Source organism: Ictidomys tridecemlineatus, chromosome Y, assembly GCF_052094955.1.
Source record: "Ictidomys tridecemlineatus isolate mIctTri1 chromosome Y, mIctTri1.hap1, whole genome shotgun sequence".
Classification (NCBI taxonomy): domain Eukaryota; kingdom Metazoa; phylum Chordata; class Mammalia; order Rodentia; family Sciuridae; genus Ictidomys; species Ictidomys tridecemlineatus.
Window position 1 is genome coordinate 24,129,089 of NC_135494.1, and position 19,203 is coordinate 24,148,291.

A 19,203-nucleotide genomic window follows, 5' to 3' on the forward strand; every position below is an offset into this window, starting at 1 on the left:
TCTCTTTAATCTTGACCCTCTGTTGACTTTTCTGTAAAGTGGGGAAAACAGCATTAGATTAAATTCCTGACACACAGTAGGCCCTCAAATTCCAATTCCCTCTTCCAACAGTACTTAACTTGAAATCTAAAATTAAAATGGATCGATTTGCCCTTCAAGTACATTCCTGCTGGACTGCACTTCAGTACAGTGTCTGACTGTAGGTTCTACTCAGTGGCACACCGGTCCCCCTCTGAGTTCTTCCACAGAACAGCTCTTCCTATGCTGCGGTCCTAATGGAATGACTAAGCCTGAGCCTCTGTGCACACCTGGAGCACTGACATCCCCATGGGGACCCATCTGCATCCGGTCTTCTTGGGGCCTGGCACTGGCATCGGATGGGTCCTCCACAACGGCTCGGTCAGTGTCTGTGAGTTTACAAGCTTCAAGGCCCCGTACAGCTTCCTGGGTGAGTGCAGCACCCGGGGCAGGCTGGCTGAAATGGTGCAAGGATGCCAAAGAGAGGTCTCTGGGGCATGTGCCTTCTGGGCTCTTCTCTTGAATTGAACTGGATGTGGAGAAAATTACAGAGAAAATCAAAACACCCTATTATTAGAAGCCTAATGGACTTGATCACACAAAAGTTCTGCAACAGAGTTTCCTTTTCATTCTAGGAATGTCACTTCAAATATGCTGCACAGCCTGAGTTGATTAAATCATTTTCTTACACAACTATAGGCAAATACAAAGCTAGTCCAATATTAATAGAAATAAAAATCAAAGACATGATGATATACTAGATAAATGGGGGTGGTGATACACTTGCTATTATTTAGCAGGGAATGTCGGGAGAAAGGGTATCTCAGCAGCACTGCTATGATCAAGACTGGATATCTAACTTCTTTCTAAAAATGACTTCTTTTATAACATTCAGACAACAAAAAAATGTCAACCACAATCTAACAAAATCCTACACATTTCCATATATATGGGTGTGTGTATATACATGCATACACAGCTGATTCCCATTCATAGATTTCAGATTTGTGAATGCACCTATGTGTTAAAATTTACTTAAACATCCAGATCAACATTCATATAATTCTCAGTCATTTGCAGACTTTAGAGAAATGAAAAATCTGGGTGCGTGTTCCCAGGCCAGGTGGAGCAAGGTGAAGCCTACAGCTTATGCTCCTCACTGCCCTGCTTGGAGTCTAATGCCATGGTTTTTGCATTTCTGTGCTTTTTGTTGGGATTTCAGGTGTTTTGCTGAAGTGTGTCTATTGTTCCTAAGCATAGAAGGCTCTGAGATGCCTTACAGGGAAAACAGGTAAGCCTCATGCAGGCACAAGTGCAATGTAAGTCATGAGTAATATGTGTTAAATAAGGTGACTTTAAACAAACATGGCAACAGAGGCCCACAGGATAAGCATGTATTTCCCCTAGACAAGTGTCCAGTATACACTACAAGGAACAATGAGAATCAATCGTGTATATCTCTACACCCACATTTAACCCTTACATCTATACATATACATCACAAATAAATATGTCCCTTTCTCAACTGCAAATATTTCCTAGTGTTCCCTAGTTTCCCAAGACCATGATAGTTCAAATAGTACTGGCCACTATTTGGCTTCTCAAATAGACACTAGGGGTACCTTACCTGTACATTGAAAAATTGTTTCCATACCTCATACTACCGATACTAGTAACATGGGTATCCAAATTACTGTCAATGCATAAATGATTAACAAAATCTTTCTCTCTTGTCCATAAGAATCTGAGTCTGTTAACTGTTAGCTCTTTTCCCCTAAAAACTTACTCTGTCACCATTGGTTATGGTTAAAAATAACCCTCACTGGTTAACTGTATCTGGAGTAGAATTACAAATATCTGCTAGGAACCCATAGTTTCAGTTATTCATTTTTCAGAAAAAAAATGAATTAGCATAAGCATGTAGAAAATGGTTAACTCACCAATAATAAAATAATGCAAATTCAATAAATTTTGGTTTTTAATTGAAATTGTGCCCAGTGGGTTTTCTCATGGGCACCCTGGGACTTGATGGAGGTGTTGCATAAGGCTCTTAAGCGAGGATCCTGCACTTGGTTCATGTGAGCCTTGCTTCCTTGCAACTGAACTGTCACACGGGGCCAAAGACAACAGTTCCTTGGGTAGGATGCACCCAGTCAGCAACTGGGATTTCTGCCCTATGTACTTCTAAGTTAATCTTACATCAAGGATGGCTTATGGCATTCTTGTGAGTCAATGGCCTGGCTGGGCTTAGCCACTCCTGATGGCTCTTGTTATCAAAAACCTCATTCAACTGTGACCCAAATAAACAAATGATTAGATAAAAGATGTGAACAGAAATTACTTAAGAAAAAAAAATAAATGAACCTAAACATATAGAAGTGATTAACATCAATAATAAAATTAATGCAAATTCAATATATTTTTGCTTTTTAATTGAACTTGTGCCTTGTGGGTTTCTAATAAGAGGCAGTGAGAAGAAGGGGTCAGCACTCAGACAAATACAGGTTCACACTCCAATTCTGTAAATTTGCAGCCTTATGACTTTAAGTCAATAATTTATCTGAGACTCAATTTCCTTATCTATAACGGAAAAAGAAAGAATAGTCCCCACAACTCAGTTATTATAAGGACTAACTGAAAGACAGAGTCCAGGAAAAGCGTAAGTACTGTGTCTAGAATAAAATAGTTACCCAGAAGATGGCAGCCTTGGTTAGGATCTCTGAGGTTTACAGCCTGCGCAGACATGGTGGGGTTTACGGTGCCGAGTCTGCCTTTACTGCTTATTCCTTAGGAGGCTTAAGTACCCTCTCTTCTCTTAAAAGGAAGTCATCAATTTTCTCAATTTTACTGGATATGAAAAGCAGTTCTGTTTGCCCAGTTCTGCAACAGTCTTCACATGGCAGGGTCTCTTTTTGGTAAAAGGCTTTCCAGTTCTAATCCCCAAATGAGTACAAGTCAGTTGCAGACTCTGTCACCCTAGCTGCTTCTCTCACTGTCCTGATACCAAGAGGGGGGCTCATTACTGGGCTTAGAGGACCTTCTGACTACAAGCTGCCAATTGTTAAGCACTTTATGAGTTGTTTAGGATGGGATTAGGCATTCTCTTACATCTGGAAAAGGAAAGCTCAAGGAAAGCTCAAGTGGAAATGCAGAGAAGGGCACAACTGCAAGTTACCTGAACTTTCTGTCTCTCAAGGGCTCCACCACATTCTCAACACAAGAACTCAACGGCACATGGGTACACTGCGTTGCTATCATGTTTTCTGAAATACACAAAAACGAGAGACACAAACATTACATGCATGTATATGCACGCGCATACAATTTGACATGGTTACAATTCTAGAATTCCTTTATATGATGACTTTCATTATAATTTCAAAATAGTGTTCCATGGCAAAGTGTGATAAGATGCGAAAAATCAAAATCACTCAACACTCTCGTACAGGGGAGCACTTCAGTTTTGACATCTGATCTATAATGATCCTTCAAGAACAAAGAGTCCAGAGAGCAGCAGGTCCACTCCAGACAGGATGACCACACAGGTGGGTCACTGGCATGGGTGACAGGTCACAGCCAGGTTCAGGAGATTAGTGAAGTGAAATTTTTTGGCAGTTATTTCATTATTGCTTTTAAGAAGTACCAGCAGTGACAGAGTTTGGCTGGTAAATTGGTAGTCACTGAAATGGTACCGAAGTTCCAGATCTCATAGTATTTATACTGTAGGTTGGTAATAAAAAACTAATAATTATCTGTGCTCAATGTAATGCCACATATCAGGGTTCAATTCAGAGATATATATCTCTTTTATATAGGGTGCTATATTTGGGATGCAATAGAAATAAAAGACTATTTGTGAGTTTTGTCATTATTCCCTTGAAGCAAAACACTAAAAAACAAAATTATTTTATGTGTAATGTATCCTTGGCTGCATGTCTGAAATAATAAAAATTTATAGAAATGTATCAAGGACCAAAATTGGCTATTTTTTTATTCATTAAAAACCATGTTTAGTATTTTTAGCATTCAAATAATTATCTGCAGTGCTCCCCTCTTGACTTTTGAAAAACATAATCATACTCCTGTACAAATGGTTTGGACTTTGTATATTTGCCTTTATATGCTTCTATAAGTTTCCCCCATTTCTACCTATGATCTGTTATTAAATTTTCAAAATATGTGGACTTTATGAAGTTAGTATGCCAAAGAAAAAAACAATTAATGGATTCCAAGCCCCTTTATGGTTTTCGAACGTCCCCCTTAGAATTTTCAAGAACACTATAATACTGATGAACCGACTAATACTAATGTTTATAGAAGACAGACACTGAAAAAGTATGTCGCATACCTTTATCTTCCAGATTGTTCACTGCGTCTGCTGGAAGCTTGTGGAAGGGGGTAGATGCAAGCTGGGCAGCAGAGGTGAAGTCCCCTGTGCTCTTAGGACTGGGTGCCAGGGTTCTGTTGCAGCGAATACCCCAGACGGTTGAATCATCCAAAAACTCTTCAGAATGAGGCACTTCCTACAACAAAGGAGGAGCTGAAAAATAATCGCCATCTTGTTTTGTCTGTGAAATTTAAGACATTAAGACTTCAAGCTGGGTGCAGTGGTACAGAATGTATGCCTGCCATTCAGGAGGCTGAAGTGAGAGGATCACGTGAAGTTTGAGACCAGTCTGAGCACCACAGCAAGATTTTGTCCCCAAAAAACATTTTACCCCTCATCTTTAATACATCTCAGTGGAACTACAACACAAGGGTCACATTTTTTATTTTAATTCTACATTTTTCTTTAAATTTGAAAAAAAAATTCCAGGTTTATAGAAAGATTACAAAGGTAGCACAGTCTCATATAACCTTTATTAAGCTCCCACTAGTGTCAATTTCTTCTAGATCCTGGCACATTTCAAAAAGTTAAACACCACTTGTAGCTATCAGTCCTTATCTGGATTTCACAAGTCCCCTCCAATATCCCTTGCCTGTCCTGGATCCAGTCCAGGATGGCATGTGTGTGCCACTGTCTGTTGACTTTGTCTCCTCTAGTTTATGACTATCTATCAGTCCTTCCTACTCTTTCCTTGCACTGAAATTTGTGAACACTAGTCAGGAACTGTGCAGAATGTCCCCCTAATTTGGGCTCGTTTTCTCACACGTAGACTAGAATTATAGGTTTTGGGGAAAACTTGGGGTAAAGGACCTTCTCATTATACAGTGGGGATGCATGCTAGCTAGCCACAAGGCTTGTTCCTGGTGAGGTTAAACCCAATCACTGAGAAGGCATTTGTGAGGTTTCCTCACGGGAAACCATTTTTCCCATTCTCTATTTGTCTTACCCAAACTCAAGGGATGTAAATTAAACTCCACCTTCTAGAATGTCATTAAAGCATTTGTGGACAAATGTTAAACCACCGCAGAATCAACAGTGGTGAGATATTTGGAGGCTCCAGAAGTACCTGTTTCTTCCTGAAGTTTTACTCATCAATTCCTTAGTGGATCTTGCCTATAGCATTTATTTTATTGGGACTCTAATGATGCCTTCCACATCACTTGGAATTCTTCTCTAAGGAAGAATCATCCTTTGCTCCCTTTTATTTATATCAATATCTGTTTTATTTCTTGGGTGATAATTCAATATTACTTTATTCTACTTATTGTTCAAATTTTTCTAGGTTTAGCCATTGGCTCATTCAGGTTGGCATCTATATTCTTTTGATATGCCACATCTTTCTTGGTTTTCTTATAGGAAAAAACAAAACCCCAAATCCTTCCTTAATTTTCTAGCACAATATGCTCCAGACTTATCTTGTATTTTTCTTGCCCCAGCCCCTAGAATCAGGCACTTCTCCAAGAACAGAATTACGGGTCAAGTTTTTTAGAGTCTGTAGGGAAAGACAAATTGCTGAGTCAGGTCCATAGCTCATGACCCCCTTTGGTTGCCCTTACAATGCCACCCATGGTTTTTATTTTTTTAATTTGTTTAGATACGCATGACAGTAGACCGTATTTTGACATATTATACATACATGGTGTATAACGTAGGATTCTATTCCTGTGGTTGTTCATGATGTGGAGTTATACTGGTTGTGTATTCATATATGAACACAGAAAAGTTATATCGGATTCATTCTATTGTCTTCTCTACTTCCATCCCTTCCCTTCATTACATCCCTTTCCTTCAATCCAATGAACTTCTGTTTGCACCCCACCTTTATTGTGTATTAGCATCCACATATTGTAAGGGTCCGGCGAAACGTCGGAGTAAGAGACCGCAAGAGACTGTCTTATTCAAAAGCAGAAGGGTGGGTTTATTTGGAGACCAGCATGCTAGGGCTCTCTCTATAGCAAAGAGAGATAGAGCCCTGAGAACAGCTTGAGCAGAGCTTATATACTTTCCTTGGAGAGGGCAGCGAGAGAAGTTACATTTTGTAGTTTGGCAGTTGGGGACAGCCATTCTGGGAACAAGATTAGCAGACAGTCCACAGTTAGAGACAGCACATTCTGAGAACAAGATTAGCAAACAGTCCTTAAAATTTCAACAGTGTTTTGTTAAGCATATAGAGAAACGGAATGACAATTACCTTTTTTATTAACCTTTCAATATCAGAGAGAATATTTGGCCTTGTTTTTTGGGGATCGGCTTATTTCACTTAACATGATAGCTTCTAGTTCCATCCATTTACCAGCAAATGCCATAATTTCATTCTTCTTTATACCTGAGTAATGTTCCATTGTGTAAATATACCACATTTTCTTTATCCATTCACCCCTTGAAGGGCACTTAGGTTGGTTCCATAGCCTAGCTATTGTGAACTGATGTGGCTGTGTCACTGTAGTACTGTTTTTAAGTCCTTTGGGTATAAACTAAGGAATGGGATAACTGGGCCAAATGGTAGTTTAATTCAAAGTTTTCTAAGGGATCTCCACATTGCTTTCCAGAGTGGTTGCACCAATTTGCAGTCCCATAAGGAATGGATGTAGACCTTTTCCCTCACATCCTTGTCAACATTTATTGTTACTTGTATTCTTGATAATTGCTATTCTGACTAAAGTGAGATGGAATCTCAGTGTAGTTTTAATTTGCATTTCTCTAATTGCTGCAGATGTTGAGCGTTTTTCCATATATGATTTGACCTTTCGTATTTCTTCTTCAGTGAAGTGCCTGTTGTGTTCCTTTACCTATTTACTGATTGGGTTATTTCATTTTTTGGTGTTATGTTTTTGGGGGTTTCTTTGCATATGCTGGAGAAATGCTCTACCTGAGTGGCAGGTGAAGAATATTTTCTCTCATTCTGTAGAAGAGAGAATTCTCCCTCTCTCCATGTTTTCAATTGTTTCCTTTGCTAAACTTCTTAGTTTGGCACCATCTCATTTATTGATTCTTGATTTTGCTTCATGCATTTTAGTTGGTTCCTAAGTGAACATGATGAAGAGTTGGGCCTACATTTTCTTCTAGTAGATATGAGTTCAATTTCATTCTGCTATAGATGGATTTCCAGTTTACCCAGCACCATTTGTTAAGAGGCTATCTTTTCTTCAATGTATGCTTATGGTGCCTTTATCTAGTATGAGATAACTGTACTTATGTGGGTTTGGTTCTCACACATAATTTTTATATCTTCTGCATTGTCTTCATAAAATCCACCATCTCTTCCAATGGAGGCGAAACTGGCAGATTGTTTCTTCAGATGATATAAGATAAAGTACTGGCTTATGTTTAGCATCAGGATATATGGAAAATGCATTGTGGGTTTGGTAAAAGTAATAGTTCAGCAAAACGTACCTTTAAAGTGATGGCACTATGTCTGCAATTTACTTCATTATTTGTGAAAATTTTAAGCTCAATAGATCATCAGAGGGATTAGGGAGCCAGGCAATAGTTCGTCCAAACAACCCCCCAAGGGACTACAAATAGGAGCCAGGGCTTGGTGTCTTAGTGAGGTGCTTGGTGAGCCAGTGGCTCTCAATGGTGCCTCACTGCCATGGGGTCAGCCAGGGGATGGGGATCGAGCACACTGTGGGGTACACTTAGAGCCAGGGTGGAAGTCAATGAGGACGGACACAAAGGCCACCGTAGTGGAATGCAGTGGGCTACTGGGCAGTGAAGGGTGCCTGCTGAGCTGTGCTGAGGATGGTCCATCTCAGCTGGATTCAGATTTGCTGGGTTTCTCACTGATATTCCACTGTAGGCCTCACTTCCTCCGTCAAGGAAAAACAAATATCCCCAGGTGGCTTGTTCTTACTAGAGGGAAGGCTCTTTGAGGGCAAGGATCATATCAAATACATTTTTATTTCCTATACATATTAGATATCTGGCACATCACAGGTATTCAAATAATTGTTGAACAATATTCTAGCAATATTAGAACAATAACAAGTATTCTAACAAGTAGAATAACAATCTTCTACTTCGCACAATATATTGTGGTTTTATATACATCACACCATTTGAGTGGCATAATCACTTGGCAGATCTGTGTCAGATGAAATAGAGAGTGGCTTACATTTGGTTTTGGAGGACGTCTGCTGCTAGAGCGTTCTCCAAAGGTCCTGGCTCCTGTGGGGTTATTTTTAGGCTGTGGTAACCTAAGGAAAAGATTTATGAAATTAAAAACAGTAAAATATGGTGATGAAATAAATGCTACCACTTGATCTAATGTTAGAAAGATTCTCCCCTCATTTATTAAGGGGTTTCTTACTATTGCACTTCCAGAAAAAGTGAATTGACTATGTAAATATAAGTTGACTAACAGTTACCAAAGAGAGGGTAGAAAATGCAATTTTTGTTAGTTTTTAAATTGTTACAATTTTTTTTAGGAACAAAAGAACAATTAGGAGCATGGCCAATAAAATACCTTGGATGCCTTGAAACACCTTAGCTCTTTTCCCAGTGCCTGGCTGAGATAGGGAACTTCTCTCTGCATGCTGGTCATGCTTTCTCCATTCTGCCTGGGTGTGAATTTCCTCCATACCAAGACACTTGTAATTCACCCAGATATCTCTTTTTCCATAGTGTAAACTATTAACCACTCTCTAGTATCATGTGACTCTGCCTTAAAACATTCTCTCTGCAGCGTTACCCAGTGTAAGCCGGGTCCTTTCCCACTTATCAATCCTGCAAATGTAAACAGCACAGTACGGACACCTGCACTGATTCCTCTACATTCTGAAACAATTTCAAACCAGAGAATCCTGTTCTTTGACAAATTCTAATGCTTTCCTTTTTCTACTGTGCTTTCACTTGGAGCTCTGCCCTCCTGGAACTCATGCACAGCACTGTGGCTCTGCAGAACACTGGCAACAAGCTCCCAGCTGTTGGTGGAAAGGCTTATCAGTGCAGAGCTGGGCCAGAACCAGACCATCCTGGCAGACAGTCCAAATTACCTCCCTGCTGCCTCACCATCTTGAGTCCTGCAGGCACCTCCAGGCATCCTGTGGCACTATGACATGCGTCCCCCCAGTGATATATTAACTTGATGTTTCTTTACCCATAATTTTCTTTGTTTCCATCTTCAAAAATAGGAAAAGCAGATGTCAAAGCAACAACTTTATTGACTCCCCAAGCCCCAGAAGAATTTGCATTTTCTGCAAGAGAATAAAAAATGTATTTCATGACTGTTCTAGGAAAAACATGACCCTTTACACTAAAACTTCAACTACAAATGAAGTGGGAGGTAGAGGGGAGAAGCTTATAGAAAAGAACTGGCATCAGTTTTTAAATACTAGGTGGTAAGGCAAATCACTTTGTAGTGGGATGAAGTGATTTAACTATAATCACTGGGCAGCCTCAAGTCCCAAATTACTGCCACACATCAAGAACACAGCTCATCATTCTCCTATGACACTTCTATTATCACCTGACTCATTCAATAAAAGCTCTCAGTGGTTTTAGTTTTCATTTGCTTTAAGAAAAATCTCTTCTCCCAACTCCAAATGGATCCTACTGATCTTTATTGCAATCTCTGGCTCCCAGCATGAATCCCCTGGCCCTAGGTAAGAGGGCTAGTTGCTGGCCTCCAACCACAACCTGGCCACTTTTCTACCAAGAAGGCCTCAAATCACTCCTGGACTACTCAGCTCTTCTGGATGTACCTCCCCATGGGGATTTTATCCTCCTTTAGATATCACTGTTATAGCAACCCAACCCACCTAACCCAACCCAACAAACAGCAAACCCCAACTCTACCACACACATCGAAACCTTGTCCAACTCTGCCACACTTCTATTTCATGCACTTTCTGTGATGAGCAAGGCAGGGCCACATCTTAGGTAATCCCTGACAATGCCTGGGCTCCGCCCACAGTACAATGCATCAATTAGCTTTAAAATAAATTATTACTTTGAAACTGGTCTTCAAATGCGTCTTCATTTTGGTCTAGAGATGGCCATTCATCTTTGTCATCAGAAACATCAGGAAGTATAGGAGCCTGGAACATATTCATGATGAAACCTAAAAACCAGAAAGAATATCCATCAACAGATTGCAAAAGAGTTTACATTTTTTATAGTTTAAGGTGCTACACATTCAAACAAAAGGGTTTACCCAGTGCTTCCTTGGTGTGCACCGTGGGCAAGGGCTGGGCTCTGGAGGGTGTTGCCTAAACCACTCCCAGTGACGTGTTTGGAGTCGCATGGAAAGAACTTGCGCTGGCCACCATGTGCGTTTCATACACTAGCAAAGGAACAGGACCAAGAGCAGGATCATCAGGTCATTTAAAACGTGTTAGAAGGCACACAACTGCTTCAATAACTTACTACATTTAGACCAGGTTACCGTGGTAACCGTAATTGTCAATAATCATCACTCCAGACCCACATACTTATCTTTGTAAGAATACATAAAGTAGGTGAGGCAAGAATCATAGTTTCACACAAAATAAAGCGAAGGCTCAAAGACACCGGATGTTTGGCCTGAGATCAAACCAATTAGAGTTTTGTCACAGGTAGCATCCTGAGCTCCACCATGTCTCAAGTACTGTCTGCTTGTGGTCAGAGTGTAACCCCCACCCCCCACTGTCAGTCCTAGACCACTTTCCTTCCCACTCAGCTTGAGCCAGTGGTGTACAAGGCCTGCACAGCCTGGGCCCTGCTTGCCCAGGTTTCAGTGTATTCCTCTTTGCCCTGCTCGCCCTGAAGCTCTGGCCTCTTTACTGTGCTTAGAACACCAGGGATAGTCCTGCCTGGGGGCTCTGCATCTGCAGTTCCTCTGCTTGAAAACTGGTTCTCTGAGGTGGCTGCATGAGTAGCTCCCTCCCTATTCCTCTATGCAGGCATTAACCTCACCAGCATCTTCCCTGTTCACCTTCTCTGAAATCTAACCCCTTACTTCAATATTAGCCCTTTCATTCCTGGGGGGATTTTTATTGTTTTGTCAAGATTCCATCTCTAACGATGTAGAATGGTTGGTGCCCAGCATCCAGCAAGCAGGCACCAAGTCTCAGTTGAATAGAATGAGTCTCCAGCTGTTTCAGAGGGCCCACCCTCATTAATAGTCAATGGAAAGAATGCCACAGCCACCTGCAGGGGGAAGGGAACACCCACACTGTCCCAAGTAATTTAATAAACTATGCACACACTTCCAGTGTGGTGCCAGACAGGAGAACAGTATTCGTAGTTAAACTTTGAATCACCTTTCTTACTCGACCCAACTAACATGACTCATTTTAGATTAATGTACTGAGACAGTTAATAGAAAAACTTGCATAAATTAATCTTTCAAGGAACTCTGAACTGATAAGATATTTACAATTAATACCATTGTTTTCAATAGTCTGGGGCTGAAATAACCCCTGGATTCTAAGAAGAGGATTCCTAATGCTTAGGTTTAATAAGGTCAGAAAGCTTCCTGTCCCATAGCCCCAGTACAGCCCAAGGAATGTGCCCCAGCAGGCCAGAATGAAGAAACCCCCATGAAGCTCACCTTCTTTGGTCTCTGCTCCACTCTGTGGCTGGAATCCATGAGCACTCTGACTCATACATCTGGAAGAGAAAACCCTGAGACACACAAGAATCAACATGTCTTACAAGAGAGTTTCTCATTAACTCTCATAGTAAAAGAAGCTGGTCAACAATCACAGCCTGTTGCTGAAACACAGATGGAGCTGCTTAGATCCACGGTGTAAATAAATGAAATGTTTTTTCTCTTCAGTTCTTTTTGAGGAAAACACTCTTACAGATAAAGGCCAGGCATGGGACACTAGTATGTCGTGTCACTTCTGTGTCTCGGCACCACAACAACCAGCCCTCCTTGTGGCAGGACAGGACAATGGCTTCCTAGTTCCAATGGGCTCATTTGCTGTACAGCATAAGGGGCTGACTGGGCACTGATGCCCAACAAGGTGGAGGCACCAATGTGCTTCAGCTGAGCGAATACCTTTCTGATGAGCCCACAGCCTCAGGCTAACATCCAGATTTTAAAACAATAGCTACCAACAAAGATAAAAAAGCTATGCAAACCACTTGCATTAAAGCTGTGGTTAAGTACACTAGGGGCAGAGGCCTGGCCTCATATTGGCCCAGGATTCCCTTAAGGAATGTCATTAAAATGTGAAGTAAAAAGCACAAAGCACTTTTAATTAAACAATATCATATCAAATCACAAGTTGCAAGACAGTCAAAGTGACTGAAGATAAAAACAAACACAACAAGTGATGTGACATTAATTCTAATATCTGAAGCCCAGAAAACTCTCAAAATTGGGGAAAAAACTTTCACAATAGTGTGGAGGTGGCTTGTGACATGGAGTCACAAAAGTCAATCCCATACTGCTCCGTGGGAGGACAAAAGGAGTAAGAGGGCATGCCAGCCACTGCCTGGAGTAATGTCCCCTGCAGGCCTTGGCCACAGCCAGGAGGCAAAAGGCAATTCCAACTATAGGTGTTTATTCTTCAAATACAGAGCGACTTGAGTTTCAGGAAATTTTAATTTATAATTCAGAAGAAAAGTATGAAGACAAACAAATCTAAAATCTAGAAGAAGGATAGATCCCTCTAAAGAAGTATAAAATATACATGTTTGAAAATTTTGGGCTCAATGTTTTGATAATTTTTTTCAACAACATATTCATGTAAATCATTTTAGCTGGGTATGGTGGCACACACCTGTAAACCCAGCTATTCAAGAGGCTGAGCCAAGAGAAGCCCAAGTTTGAGGCCAGCCTCAGCAGCTTAGTACATACTCTCAGGAACAACAAAACCAAAAAAGAGATGAGGATGTTGCTCAGCGATAAAGCACCCTCAGGTTCAATTTCCAGTACTGCAAGAAAAACATTTTTTAATAGAGATACCCCATCTCTTACATAATGCTCTTGATACTGCAGGTCATAAAAAAGAAGCTGACAGATGCCATTTACCACTCTCATCTCCAGGTCTGGCTTTGACTTACCTGGACTCTGTCACTGGCTGGGCTGTCAGAGGAGTAGGAGGAGCTATGCTCTGGCACACTGCTGGGGACACCAAAGCAGGAGGAACAGCATCTGCCGCAGGAGGAACAACAGGAGGCACCTCTCCGGGCTTCTCGCCCAAGTTCTTTGGGGTTTGCTGATTGAGTGACGGAAGACATCGAGCACCAAGTTCCCACTGAGCACCTGTGCCTAGCCCCACACATGCTGAATTCACCTTTCATGCCAGACAAACAAAGGAACAAAAATAAACCACAAAGACCAGAATATTATTATCAGGTATTAGAGCTTTCAAAGCATGTGACCCTTATCCTTCCAGGTGCTTTAAAACACCTGGAAATTTTCAACAGTGACGAAAAAAGACCACTCTAAAACATAACGAATGCTTTGTTGCTTCCAACCCTGGCTGTGAGTGCCACTCACACTTCTAACCATTGAAAAATAACCAGCCTCTGCAGTCATATCAGTATTTAAGAAGTGTCTTGTTTCTCTTTATTAAACTGAGGGAAAAAAAAACAATAAATCAATGTTACCAAACGCTCACAATGGTGTTCTCTTAAACTACCCTTGATAGGCAGCGTCCTCTTCCTGTATATATGAACTGCCTCAGAAACAGGGTTCATGGTGGGAAGGATTAGACTAAAGGTCTTTGTTTTTCTACTCACAAGTACATAGATTAGAACTAATGTTACCAACTTAAAAGACAGAAGGGTTAATTCCTTGCCCAAAAAGTATCCTTACAAATTGTTAGGAAAAACATCAAATGTCTAGAATATTGTTTTAAACAATAACACTAGTTATCAAAGAATATAACTTAAAACGACTTACACCATTTCCTTACCTACTAAATTAGTACAGATCAAAAATAATTGTACACCCCAACGGGAGGAGGAGCCCAGCCTCCCACCCGCACAGTAGGCAGACCACGTGGCCCGGAGAGGGGGCCCAGCCGCCCACCAGCGAGGTAGACAGACCACCCCAACTGGAGGAGGGGCCCAGCCGCCTGCCCATACAGTCACCTGACCGAGCTCTGGAAAAACATAGGTCTCCCCAACACCCCCTACCTCATCAAACACCTTATGAGAAAAACTGATGGAACTCATCTTGGAAAATCCCACCAACCCTTAAAACCCAACAACCGGTGGGCGTGGCTACCAGTTTGGTTCTTCAGCGGATCAGGCACCTGGTTTACATCTCAGAGAATAAGAGTAGAGAGGCCACAGGTGAAAGTTCAAGTCCTCTCATACTGACTACCACCAACACCCTGAACCCAGAGACTCCAGCTAGGAACTGACAATGCCACCAACTGAAAGAAAAGAAAACAGAGTTCTGAGAGGCATTTTTTTCTTTCTTTTTTTATCTTCTCTCTCACTTTTCATCAATTCATCCAGTCTCCTCTACCCTTCCCACTCTGGTCCTCAAAACCTCAACATATGTGAAACCAAGAATTGTGCATGAAAAAGGTCTTTAACAACTGAGTCACCAGAATAATATAATATAGAGGAATTCCATATGCCCCACCTCCCTCCCCCCTTTTATTTTTTTTCTCTTATTTTCTTTTTCCCTCTCTCTTTTTTCTCTTTCTTTCCTTGTTATTTGTTTCTCTCCTTCTTACTCCCTCTATCCCAACAGACACAACATAATCTATGGGACACAATGAAAGCAGTTCTAAGAGGAAAATTCATTGCTTGGAGTTCATTCCTTAAAAAAAGAAAAAAACAACAAATAAATGATCTCGCACTTCATCTCAAAACCCTAGAAAAAGAAGAGCAAAACAACAGCAAAAGTAGTAGAAGGCAAGAAATAATTAAAATCAGAGCTGAAATCAATGAAACTGAAACAAAAGAAACAATTGAAAAAATTGATAAAACTAAAAGTTGGTTCTTTGAAAAAATAAATCAGATCGACAGACCCTTAGCCATGCTAACGAAGAGAAGAAGAGAGAGAACTCATATTACTAGCATACGGGATGAAAAAGGCAATATCACAACAGACACTACAGAAATACAGAAGATAATTAGAAATTATTTTGAATCCTTATACTCCAATAAAATAGAAGATAGTGAAGGCATCGATAAATTTCTTAAGTCATATGATCTGCCCAGATTGAGTCCGGGGGATATACACAACCTAAACAGACCAATATCATTTGAGGAAAACAGGGATGCCCTCTCTCACCACTTCTGTTCAAGAAGCCATCAAAAGACTACCAACTAAGAAAAGCCCAGAACCAGATGAATATACAGCAGAGTTTTACAAAACCTTTAAAGAAGACCTAATACCAATACTTTTCAAGCTATTTCAGGAAATAGAAAAAGAGGGAGAACTTCCAAATTCATTCTACAAGGCCAACATCACCCTGATTCCTAAACCAGATAAAGACACTTCAAAGAAAGAAAACTACAGACCAATATCTAATGAACCTAGATGCAAAAATCCTCAATAAAATTATGGCAAATCGGATGCAAAAACATATCAAAAAGATCATGCTTCATGATCAAGTAAGATTGATCCCTGGGATGCAAGGCTGGTTCAATATATGGAAATCAATAAATGTTTTTCACCACATCAACAGACTTAAAGATAAAAACCATATGATCATCTCAATAGATGCAGAAAAAGCATTCAATAAAGTACAGCATCCCTTTATGTTCAAAACACTAGAAAAACTAGGGATAAGAGGAACATACTTCAATATTATAAAAGCTATCTATGCTAAGCCTCAGGCTAGCATCATTCTGATCAGAGAAAAATTGAAGGCATTCTCTAAAATCTGGAACAAGATAGGGATGCCCTCTCTCACCACTTCTGTTCAACATAGTTCTCAAAATACTGGCCAGAGCAATTAGACAGACGAAAGAAATTAAAGGCATAAAAATAGGAAAAGAAGAACTTAAATTATCACTATTTGCGGTTGACATGATTCTATACCTAGCAGACCCAAAAGGGTCTACAAAGAAACTACTAGAGTTAATAAATGAATTCAGCAAACTGGCAGGATATAAAATCAACACACATAAATCAAAGGTATTCCTGTATATCAGCGACAAATCTTCTGAAATGGAAAAGAGGACAACCACCCCATTCACAATATCCTCAAAAAAAAAAATAAAATACTTGGGAATCAACCTAACAAAAGAGGTGAAAGATTTATACAATGAAAACTACAGAACCCTAAATAGAGAATCAGAAGAAGATCTTAGAAGATGAAAAAATATATCCTGTTCATGGATAAGCAGAAATAACATCATCAAAATGGTGATATTACCCAAAGTTCTCTATAGGTTTAATGCAATGCCAATCAAAATCCCAACAGCATTTCTTGTAGAAATAGACAAAGTAATCATGAAATTCATATGGAAAAATAAAAGACCCAGAACAGCAAAAGCAATTCTAAGCAGGAAGAGTGAATCAGGCGGTATAGCGATACAAGACTTCAAACTATACTACAGAGCAATAGTAACAAAAACAGCATGGTACTGGTACCAAAACAGGCGGGTGGACCAATGGTACAGAATAGAGGACACAGAGACCAATCCACAAAATTACAACTATCTTATATTTGACAAAGGGGCTAGAAGCATGTAATGGAGGAAGGATAGCATCTTCAACAAATGCTGGGAAAATTGGAAATCCATATGCAACAAAATGAAACTGAATCCTTTTCTCTCGCCATGCACAAAAGTTAACTCAAAAGGGATCAAGGAGCTTGATATCAAATCAGAGACTCTGTGTCTGATAGAAGAAAAAGTAAGCTCCAATCTACATATTCCCTAAAGACCTTAAAAGAGCACATTATAGGGATACTGCTACATCAATGTTCATAGCAGCACAATTCACAATAGCTAGACTGTGGAACCAACCTAGATGTCCTTCAATAGATGAATGGATTAAAAAAAATGTGGCATTTATACACAATGGAGTATTACTCTGCACTAAAAAATGATAAAAGCATGGCATTTGCAGGGAAATGGATGGCATTAGAGCAGATTATGCTAAGTGAAGCTAGCCAATCCCTAAAAAACAAATGCCAAATGTCTTCTTTGATAAAAGGAGAGCAACTAAGAACAGAGCAGGGAGGAAGAGCATGAGAAGAAGATTAACATTAAACAGGGATGAGAGGTAGGAGGGAAAGGGATAGAGAAGATAAATTGCATGGAAATGGAAGGAGACCCTCATTGTTATACAAAATTACATATAAGAGGAAGTGAGGGGAAAGGGTAAAAAAAAACAAGGGAGAGAAATGAATTACAGTAGATGGGGTAGAGAGAGAAGATGGGAGGGGAGGGAGGATAGTAGAGGATAGGAAAGGCAACAGAATACAACAGACACTAGTATGGCAATATATAAAAACGTGGACGTCTAACCAATGAGATTCTGCAATCTGTATACAGGGTAAAAATGGGAGTTCATAACCCACTTGAATCAAATGTACGAAATATGATATGTCACGAACTATGTAATGTTTTGAACAACTAATAATAAAAAATAAAAATAAAAAATAAATAGAAGAACAGAAAAAAATAATTGTAATACAGGTTTACATACATATTGCTTATATAATATGCTTGGAATTAGAAATGTGTCAGGTTTCAAAATTTTTCAGATTTTGGGAATATTTTCATAGACTAGTTAAGCATGTATCCCTTATTCAAAAATTTGCAATCTGAAATGCTCTCAGATCCACAACTTTCTGAGAATGGGACATGACACTAAAAAAGTTTCAGATTTGGGAGCTTTCCAGATTCCAGAGATGCTTGACCAATATTCAGTTCTGAAGGAAATATTTTAAAAAGAATAATCAGAGACTTTCTCTACCAGATAGCAAAATAGGAAAGCTATAGCATATATACAATATGGAAAGATCAAGAAGAGATATACTCTCACTCCACTTCTCTATCCAGAATTCACCTAATCCTCCCATGCTCCCCTTCCCTACCCCACTATAAGTCAGCCTCCTCATTTGATTTTTTGGCAATTGGAGAAAGGGAGGGGGCAGGGGATTAGCAAGGGAGGTGGAATATGATGGACATCATTATCCAAAGTACATGTATGAAGACACGAATTGGGTGTCAACATACTTTATATATAAACATTTATGAAAAATTGTGGTATATATGTGTAATAAGAACTGTAATGCAAAAAAGGTACATATATAAAGGCATGAATTGGCGTGAACATACTCTATATACAAAGATAAGAAAAATTGTATTCTATATGTGTAATAAGAATTGTAATGCATTCCGCAGTCATGTATTTAAAAAAAATCAATAAAAGAGTAAAAAAATATATACATATGTATAAAGAAGAGAGATAGTGACTAAAACAAATATTAGAAATGGATTTTGTAATATAAAAACTTAGTATGTGATAAAGATATTTCGAATAAACGGGCCGAGCTAGTCAATAAATGATTTATGGACAACTGGCAATTCATTTTGGAAAGTACATCTTCATGCCACCTCTACACAGGAAAATCCTATAAAGGGACCTGGAGGACCAGACCCTTAGAGTACTGAGTATGATGGAGGGACAGAGCTGTGCATCACATTTGTTTTGTTACAACACGCTTCCCAAGAACAACAGGGATTACATTTGTAAAACCCAGAGTCAGAATGATCCAGGACTTTCCAATACCAATGGTAGAAACTAAAAGGCAACGGGCAATGCCTTTGAAAACTCTAAGGGAGGCTGAGGCAAGAGGATTGCCAGGTCAAGGCCAGCCTGGACAACTTAACAGACCCTGTTCCAAGATCAAAAGCAAACCAACAGAAAATGCACTGAGAGT

At 39.8% G+C, this 19,203-nt stretch overlaps 1 pseudogene across 1 annotated transcript in view; it reads right to left on the minus strand.

The window, feature by feature from the left end:
* Nucleotides 1-19,203, minus strand: part of LOC144372117 (mitotic checkpoint serine/threonine-protein kinase BUB1-like) — a 46,994-nt pseudogene that overhangs the window by 18,361 nt on the left and 9,430 nt on the right. The window contains exons 7-15 of the transcript XR_013432168.1: nt 13,400-13,554; nt 11,937-12,010; nt 10,560-10,688; nt 10,356-10,466; nt 9,504-9,600; nt 8,520-8,601; nt 4,367-4,541; nt 3,194-3,281; nt 309-547 (exon numbers count right to left, since the gene is read on the minus strand). The product of XR_013432168.1 is annotated as a mitotic checkpoint serine/threonine-protein kinase BUB1-like (transcript). The remainder of the gene's footprint in view (nt 1-308; nt 548-3,193; nt 3,282-4,366; nt 4,542-8,519; nt 8,602-9,503; nt 9,601-10,355; nt 10,467-10,559; nt 10,689-11,936; nt 12,011-13,399; nt 13,555-19,203) is intronic.